The sequence below is a fragment of the Anopheles ziemanni genome, unplaced genomic scaffold (assembly GCF_943734765.1).
Source record: "Anopheles ziemanni unplaced genomic scaffold, idAnoZiCoDA_A2_x.2 scaffold_13_ctg1, whole genome shotgun sequence".
NCBI lineage: Eukaryota > Metazoa > Arthropoda > Insecta > Diptera > Culicidae > Anopheles > Anopheles ziemanni.
This window is the reverse complement of record NW_026690047.1, coordinates 153,729-163,848: the sequence shown is the minus strand read 5'-3', so window position 1 is coordinate 163,848 and position 10,120 is coordinate 153,729.

Genomic DNA, 10,120 nt, shown 5'->3' with positions numbered 1-10,120 from the left:
TATTTTCAACCTCATTCAAACAGCTTCCAAGCGGCTACGAAGCACTTTCTACGTATTTTCAACCTCATTCAAACAGCTTCCAAGGGGCTCCAAAACACTTTCTACGTATTTACAACCTTATCTAAACAACTTCCAAGTGGCTACGAAGCACTTTCTACGTATTTTCAACCTCATCCAAACAACTTCCAAGGGGCTCCAAAGCACTTTCTACGCATTTTCAACCTCATCCAAATAACCTTCAAGCGGCTACGAAGCACTTTCTACGTATTTTCAACCTCATTCAAACAGCTTCCAAGCGGCTACGAAGCACTTTCTACGTATTTTCAACCTCATCCAAACAACTTCCAAGTGGCTACGAAGCACTTTCTACGTATTTTCAACCTCATCCAAACAACTTCCAAGCGGCTACGAAGCACTTTCTACGTATTTTCAACCTCATCCAAACAACTTCCAAGGGACTCCAAAGCACTTTCTACGTATTTTCAACCTCATCTAAACAACTTCCAAGTGGCTACGAAGCACTTTCTACGTATTTTCAACCTCATCCAAACAACTTCCAAGGGGCTCTAAAGCACTTTCTACGCATTTTCAACCTCATCCAAATAACTTTCAAGCGGCTACGAAGCACTTTCTACGTATTTTCAACCTCATCCAAACAGCTTCCAAGTGGCTACGAAGCATTTTCTACGTATTTTCAACCTCATTCAAACAGCTTCCAAGCGGCTCCATAGCACTTTCTACGTATTTTCAACCTCATCCAAACAACTTCCAAGTGGCTCCAAAGCACTTTCTACGTATTTTCAACCTCATCCAAATAACTTCCAAGTGGCTACGAAGCACTTTCTACGTATTTTCACCCTCATCCAAATAACTTTCAAGCGGCTACGAAGCACTTTCTACGTATTTTCAACCTCATCCAAACAGCTTCCAAGTGGCTACGAAGCATTTTCTACGTATTTTCATCCACATCCAAATAACTTTCAAGCGGCTACGAAGCACTTTCTACGTATTTTCAACCTCATCCAAATAACTTCCAAGTGGCTACGAAGCACTTTCTACGTATTTTCAACCTCATCCAAACAACTTCCAAGTGGCTACGAAGCACTTTCTACGTATTTTCAACCTCATCCAAACAGCTTCCAAGTGGCTACGAAGCATTTTCTACGTATTTTCAACCTCATTCAAACAGCTTGCAAGGGGCTCCATAGCACTTTCTACGTATTTTCAACCTCATCCAAACAACTTCCAAGTGGCTCCAAAGCACTTTCTACGTATTTTCAACCTCATCCAAATAACTTCCAAGTGGCTACGAAGCACTTTCTACGTATTTTCACCCTCATCCAAATAACTTTCAAGCGGCTACGAAGCACTTTCTACGTATTTTCAACCTCATCCAAACAGCTTCCAAGTGGCTACGAAGCATTTTCTACGTATTTTCATCCACATCCAAATAACTTTCAAGCGGCTACGAAGCACTTTCTACGTATTTTCAACCTCATCCAAATAACTTCCAAGTGGCTACGAAGCACTTTCTACGTATTTTCAACCTCATCCAAACAACTTCCAAGTGGCTACGAAGCACTTTCTACGTATTTTCAACCTCATCCAAACAGCTTCCAAGTGGCTACGAAGCATTTTCTACGTATTCTCAACCTCATTCAAACAGCTTCCAAGGGGCTCCATAGCACTTTCTACGTATTTTCAACCTCATCCAAACAACTTCCAAGTGGCTCCAAAGCACTTTCTACGTATTTTCACCCTCATCCAAATAACTTTCAAGCGGCTACGAAGCACTTTCTACGTATTTTCAACCTCATCCAAACAACTTCCAAGGAACTCCAAAGCACTTTCTACGTATTTACAACCTCATCTAAACAACTTCCAAGTGGCTACGAAGCACTTTCTACGTATTTTCAATCTCATCCAAACAACTTCCAAGGGGCTCTAAAGCACTTTCTACGCATTTTCAACCTCATCCAAATAACCTTCAAGCGGCTACGAAGCACTTTCTACGTATTTTCAACCTCATTCAAACAGCTTCCAAGCGGCTACGAAGCACTTTCTACGTATTTTCAACCTCATTCAAACAGCTTCCAAGGGGCTCCAAAACACTTTCTACGTATTTACAACCTTATCTAAACAACTTCCAAGTGGCTACGAAGCACTTTCTACGTATTTTCAACCTCATCCAAACAACTTCCAAGGGGCTCCAAAGCACTTTCTACGCATTTTCAACCTCATCCAAACAACCTTCAAGCGGCTACGAAGCACTTTCTACGTATTTTCAACCTCATTCAAACAGCTTCCAAGCGGCTACGAAGCACTTTCTACGTATTTTCAACCTCATCCAAACAACTTCCAAGGGACTCCAAAACACTTTCTACGTATTTTCAACCTCATCCAAACAACTTCCAAGTGGCTACGAAGCACTTTCTACGTATTTTCAACCTCATCCAAACAACTTCCAAGCGGCTACGAAGCACTTTCTACGTATTTTCAACCTCATCCAAACAACTTCCAAGGGACTCCAAAGCACTTTCTACGTATTTACAACCTCATCTAAACAACTTCCAAGTGGCTACGAAGCACTTTCTACGTATTTTCAACCTCATCCAAACAACTTCCAAGGGGCTCTAAAGCACTTTCTACGCATTTTCAACCTCATCCAAATAACTTTCAAGCGGCTACGAAGCACTTTCTACGTATTTTCAACCTCATCCAAACAGCTTCCAAGTGGCTACGAAGCATTTTCTACGTATTTTCAACCTCATTCAAACAGCTTCCAAGCGGCTCCATAGCACTTTCTACGTATTTTCAACCTCATCCAAACAACTTCCAAGTGGCTCCAAAGCACTTTCTACGTATTTTCAACCTCATCCAAATAACTTCCAAGTGGCTACGAAGCACTTTCTACGTATTTTCACCCTCATCCAAATAACTTTCAAGCGGCTACGAAGCACTTTCTACGTATTTTCAACCTCATCCAAACAGCTTCCAAGTGGCTACGAAGCATTTTCTACGTATTTTCAACCTCATCCAAATAACTTTCAAGCGGCTACGAAGCACTTTCTACGTATTTTCAACCTCATCCAAATAACTTCCAAGTGGCTACGAAGCACTTTCTACGTATTTTCAACCTCATCCAAACAACTTCCAAGTGGCTACGAAGCACTTTCTACGTATTTTCAACCTCATCTAAACAGCTTCCAAGTGGCTACGAAGCATTTTCTACGTATTCTCAACCTCATTCAAACAGCTTCCAAGGGGCTCCATAGCACTTTCTACGTATTTTCAACCTCATCCAAACAACTTCCAAGTGGCTCCAAAGCACTTTCTACGTATTTTCAACCTCATCCAAATAACTTCCAAGTGGCTACGAAGCACTTTCTACGTATTTTCACCCTCATCCAAATAACTTTCAAGCGGCTACGAAGCACTTTCTACGTATTTTCAACCTCATCCAAACAACTTCCAAGGAACTCCAAAGCACTTTCTACGTATTTACAACCTCATCTAAACAACTTCCAAGTGGCTACGAAGCACTTTCTACGTATTTTCAATCTCATCCAAACAACTTCCAAGGGGCTCTAAAGCACTTTCTACGCATTTTCAACCTCATCCAAATAACCTTCAAGCGGCTACGAAGCACTTTCTACGTATTTTCAACCTCATCCAAACAGCTTCCAAGGGGCTACGAAGCATTTTCTACGTATTTTCAACCTCATTCAAACAGCTTCCAAGGGGCTCCAAAACACTTTCTACGTATTTACAACCTTATCTAAACAACTTCCAAGTGGCTACGAAGCACTTTCTACGTATTTTCAACCTCATCCAAACAACTTCCAAGGGGCTCCAAAGCACTTTCTACGCATTTTCAACCTCATCCAAATAACCTTCAAGCGGCTACGAAGCACTTTCTACGTATTTTCAACCTCATTCAAACAGCTTCCAAGCGGCTACGAAGCACTTTCTACGTATTTTCAACCTCATCCAAACAACTTCCAAGGGACTCCAAAACACTTTCTACATATTTTCAACCTCATCCAAACAACTTCCAAGTGGCTACGAAGCACTTTCTACGTATTTTCAACCTCATCCAAACAACTTCCAAGCGGCTACGAAGCACTTTCTACGTATTTTCAACCTCATCCAAACAACTTCCAAGGGACTCCAAAGCACTTTCTACGTATTTTCAACCTCATCCAAACAACTTCCAAGTGGCTACGAAGCACTTTCTACGTATTTTCAACCTCATCCAAACAACTTCCAAGGGGCTCTAAAGCACTTTCTACGCATTTTCAACCTCATCCAAATAACTTTCAAGCGGCTACGAAGCACTTTCTACGTATTTTCAACCTCATCCAAACAGCTTCCAAGTGGCTACGAAGCATTTTCTACGTATTTTCAACCTCATTCAAACAGCTTCCAAGCGGCTCCATAGCACTTTCTACGTATTTTCAACCTCATCCAAACAACTTCCAAGTGGCTCCAAAGCACTTTCTACGTATTTTCAACCTCATCCAAATAACTTCCAAGTGGCTACGAAGCACTTTCTACGTATTTTCACCCTCATCCAAATAACTTTCAAGCGGCTACGAAGCACTTTCTACGTATTTTCAACCTCATCCAAACAACTTCCAAGGGACTCCAAAGCACTTTCTACGTATTTACAACCTCATCCAAACAACTTCCAAGGGACTCCAAAACACTTTCTACGTATTTTCAACCTCATCCAAACAACTTCCAAGTGGCTACGAAGCATTTTCTACGTATTTTCAACCTCATCCAAACAACTTCCAAGCGGCTACGAAGCACTTTCTACGTATTTTCAACCTGATCCAAACAGCTTCCAAGTTGCTACGAAGCACTTTCTACGTATTTTCAACCTCATCCAAACAGCTTCCAAGTGGCTACGAAGCATTTTCTACGTATTTTCAACCTCATTCAAACAGCTTCCAAGGGGCTCCATAGCACTTTCTACATATTTTCAACGTCATCCAAACAACTTCCAAGTGGCTCCAAAGCACTTTCTACGTATTTTCAACCTCATCCAAACAACTTCCAAGGGGCTCCAAAGCACTTTCTACGTATTTTCAACCTCATCCAAACAACTTCCAAGTGGCTCCAAAGCACTTTCTACGTATTTTCAACCTCATCCAAATAACTTCCAAGTGGCTACGAAGCACTTTCTACGTTTTTTCAACCTGATCCAAACAGCTTCCAAGTGGCTCCAAAGCACTTTCTACGTATTTTCAACCTCATCCAAATAACTTCCAAGTGGCTACGAAGCACTTTCTACGTATTTTCAACCTCATCCAAACAGCTTCCAAGTTGCTACGAAGCACTTTCTACGTATTGTCAACCTTATCCAAACAACTTCCAAGGGACTCCAAAACACTTTCTACGTATTTTCAACATCATCTAAACAACTTCCAAGGGACTCCAAAACACTTTCTACGTATTTTCAACCTCATCCAAATAACTTCCAAGTGGCTACGAAGCACTTTCTACGTATTTTCACCCTCATCCAAATAACTTTCAAGCGGCTACGAAGCACTTTCTACGTATTTTCAACCTCATCCAAACAACTTCCAAGGGACTCCAAAGCACTTTCTACGTATTTACAACCTCATCCAAACAACTTCCAAGGGACTCCAAAACACTTTCTACGTATTTTCAACCTCATCCAAACAACTTTCAAGTGGCTACGAAGCATTTTCTACGTATTTTCAACCTCATCCAAACAACTTCCAAGCGGCTACGAAGCACTTTCTACGTATTTTCAACCTGATCCAAACAGCTTCCAAGTTGCTACGAAGCACTTTCTACGTATTTTCAACCTCATCCAAACAGCTTCCAAGTGGCTACGAAGCATTTTCTACGTATTTTCAACCTCATCTAAACAGCTTCCAAGTGGCTCCAAAGCACTTTCTACGTATTTTCAACCTCATCCAAACAACTTCCAAGTGGCTCCAAAGCACTTTCTACGTATTTTCAACCTCATCCAAACAACTTCCAAGGGGCTCCAAAGCACTTTCTACGTATTTTCAACCTCATCCAAACAACTTCCAAGTGGCTCCAAAGCACTTTCTACGTATTTTCAACCTCATCCAAACAACTTCCAAGTGGCTACGAAGCACTTTCTACGTTTTTTCAACCTGATCCAAACAGCTTCCAAGTGGCTCCAAAGCACTTTCTACGTATTTTCAACCTCATCCAAACAACTTCCAAGCGGCTACGAAGCACTTTCTACGTATTTTCAACCTCATCCAAACAGCTTCCAAGTTGCTACGAAGCACTTTCTACGTACTTTCAACCTCATCCAAACAACTTCCAAGGGGCTCCAAAGCACTTTCTACGTATTTTCAACCTCATCCAAACAACTTCCAAGTGGCTCAAAAGCACTTTCTACGTATTTTCAACCTCATCCAAATAACTTCCAAGTGGCTACGAAGCACTTTCTACGTATTTTCACCCTCATCCAAATAACTTTCAAGCGGCTACGAAGCACTTTCTACGTATTTTCAACCTGATCCAAACAGCTTCCAAGTGGCTACGAAGCATTTTCTACGTATTTTCAACCTCATCCAAACAGCTTCCAAGTGGCTCCAAAGCACTTTCTACGTATTTTCAACCTCATCCAAATAACTTCCAAGTGGCTACGAAGCACTTTCTACGTATTTTCACCCTCATCCAAATAACTTTCAAGCGGCTACGAAGCACTTTCTACGTATTTTCAACCTCATCCAAACAACTTCCAAGGGACTCCAAAACACTTTCTACGTATTTTCAACCTCATCCAAACAACTTCCAAGTGGCTACGAAGCACTTTCTACGTATTTTCAACCTCATCCAAACAGCTTCCAAGGGGCTACGAAGCATTTTCTACGTATTTTCAACCTCAATCAAACAACTTCCAAGGGACTCCAAAACACTTTCTACGTATTTTCAACCTCATCCAAACAACTTCCAAGTGGCTACGAAGCACTTTCTACGTATTTTCAACCTCATCCAAACAGCTTCCAAGTGGCTAAGAAGCATTTTCTACGTATTTTCAACCTCATTCAAACAGCTTCCAAGGGGCTCCATAGCACTTTCTACGTATTTTCAACCTCATCCAAACAACTTCCAAGGGACTCCAAAACACTTTTTGCGTATTTACAACCTTATCTAAACAACTTCCAAGTGGCTACGAAGCACTTTCTACGTATTTTCAACCTCATCCAAACAGCTTCCAAGTGGCTACGAAGCATTTTCTACGTATTTTCAACCTCATCCAAACAGCTTCCAAGTGGCTCCAAAGCATTTTCTACGTATTTTCAACCTCATCCAAATAACTTTCAAGCGGCTACGAAGCACTTTCTACGTATTTTCAACCTCATCCAAACAACTTCCAAGGGACTCCAAAACTTTTTCTACGTATTTTCAACCTCATCCAAACAACTTCCAAGTGGCTACGAAGCACTTTTTCGTATTTTCAACCTCATCCAAACAGCTTCCAAGGGGCTACGAAGCATTTTCTACGTATTTTCAACCTCAATCAAACAACTTCCAAGGGGCTCCATAGCACTTTCTACGTATTTTCAACCTCATCCAAACAACTTCCAAGGGACTCCAAAACACTTTTTACGTATTTACAACCTTATCTAAACAACTTCCAAGTGGCTACGAAGCACTTTCTACGTATTTTCAACCTCATCCAAACAGCTTCCAAGGGGCTACGAAGCATTTTCTACGTATTTTCAACCTCAATCAAACAACTTCCAAGGGGCTCCATAGCACTTTCTACGTATTTTCAACCTCATCCAAACAACTTCCAAGTGGCTCCAAAGCATTTTCTACGTATTTACAACCTTATCTAAACAACTTCCAAGTGGCTACGAAGCACTTTCTACGTATTTTCACCCTCATCCAAATAACTTTCAAGCGGCTACGAAGCACTTTCTACGTATTTTCAACCTCATCCAAACAACTTCCAAGGGGCTCCAAAGCACTTTCTACGTATTTTCAACCTCATCCAAACAACTTTCAAGTGGCTCCAAAGCATTTTCTACGTATTTTCAACCTGATCCAAACAGCTTCCAAGTGGCTCCAAAGCACTTTCTACGTATTTTCAACCTCATCCAAATAACTTCCAAGTGGCTACGAAGCACTTTCTACGTATTTTCAACCTCATCCTAACAACTTCCAAGGGGCTCCAAAGCACTTTCTACGTATTTTCAACCTCATCCAAACAGCTTCCAAGTGGCTACGAAGCATTTTCTACGTATTTTCAACCTCATTCAAACAGCTTCCAAGGGGCTCCATAGCACTTTCTACGTATTTTCAACCTCATCCAAACAACTTCCAAGTGGCTCCAAAGCATTTTCTACGTATTTACAACCTTATCTAAACAACATCCAAGTGGCTACGAAGCACTTTCTACGTATTTTCACCCTCATCCAAATAACTTTCAAGCGGCTACGAAGCACTTTCTACGTATTTTCAACCTCATCCAAACAACTTCCAAGGGGCTCCAAAGCACTTTCTACGTATTTTCAACCTCATCCAAACAACTTCCAAGTGGCTCCAAAGCATTTTCTACGTATTTTCAACCTGATCCAAACAGCTTCCAAGTGGGTCCAAAGCACTTTCTACGTATTTTCAACCTCATCCAAACAACTTCCAAGGTGCTCCAAAACACTTTCTACGTATTTTCAACCTCATTAAAACAACTTCCAAGGCACTCCAAAACACTTTCTACGTATTTACAACCTCATCTAAACAACTTCCAAGTGGCTACGAAGCACTTTCTACGTATTTTCAACCTCATCCAAACAACTTCCAAGGGGCTCCAAAGCACTTTCTACGTATTTTCAACCTCATCCAAACAACTTCCAAGGGACTCCAAAACACTTTCTACGTATTTTCAACCTCATCCAAACAACTTCCAAGTGGCTACGAAGCACTTTCTACGTATTTTCAACCTCATCCAAACAGCTTCCAAGGGGCTACGAAGCATTTTCTACGTATTTTCAACCTCAATCAAACAACTTCCAAGGGACTCCAAAACACTTTCTACGTATTTTCAACCTCATCCAAACAACTTCCAAGTGGCTACGAAGCACTTTCTACGTATTTTCAACCTCATCCAAACAGCTTCCAAGTGGCTACGAAGCATTTTCTACGTATTTTCAACCTCATCCAAACAGCTTCCAAGTGGCTACGAAGCATTTTCTACGTATTTTCAACCTCATTCAAACAGCTTCCAAGGGGCTCCATAGCACTTTCTACCTATTTTCAACCACATCCAAACAACTTCCAAAGGACTCCAAAACACTTTCTACGTATTTTCAACCTCATCCAAACAACTTCCAAGTGGCTACGAAGCACTTTCTACGTATTTTCAACCTCATCCAAACAGCTTCCAAGGGGCTCTAAAGCACTTTCTACGCATTTTCAACCTCATCCAAATAACTTTCAAGCGGCTACGAAGCACTTTCTTCGAATTTTCAACCTGATCCAAACAGCTTCCAAGTGGCTCCAAAGCACTTTCTACGTATTTTCAACCTCATCCAAACAACTTCCAAGGGGCTACGAAGCACTTTCTACGTATTTTCAACCACATCCAAATAACTTTCAAGCGGCTACGAAGCACTTTCTACGTATTTTCAACCTCATCCAAATAACTTCCAAGTGGCTACGAAGCACTTTCTACGTATTTTCAACCTCATCCAAACAGCTTCCAAGTGGCTACGAAGCATTTTCAACGTATTTTCAACCTCATCCAAACAGCTTCCAAGGGGCTCCAAAGCACTTTCTACGTATTTTCAACCTCATCCAAACAACTTCCAAGTGGCTCCAAAGCACTTTCTACGTATTTTCAACCTCATCCAAACTACTTCCAAGGGGCTACGAAGCACTTTCTACGTATTTTCATCCACATCCAAATAACTTTCAAGCGGCTACGAAGCACTTTCTACGTATTTTCAACCTGATCCGAACAGCTTCCAAGTGGCTCCAAAGCACTTTCTACGTATTTTCAACCTCATCCAAACAACTTCCAAGTGGCTCCAAAGCACTTTCTACGTATTTTCAACCTCATCCAAACAACTTCCAAGTGGCTACGAAGCATTTTCTA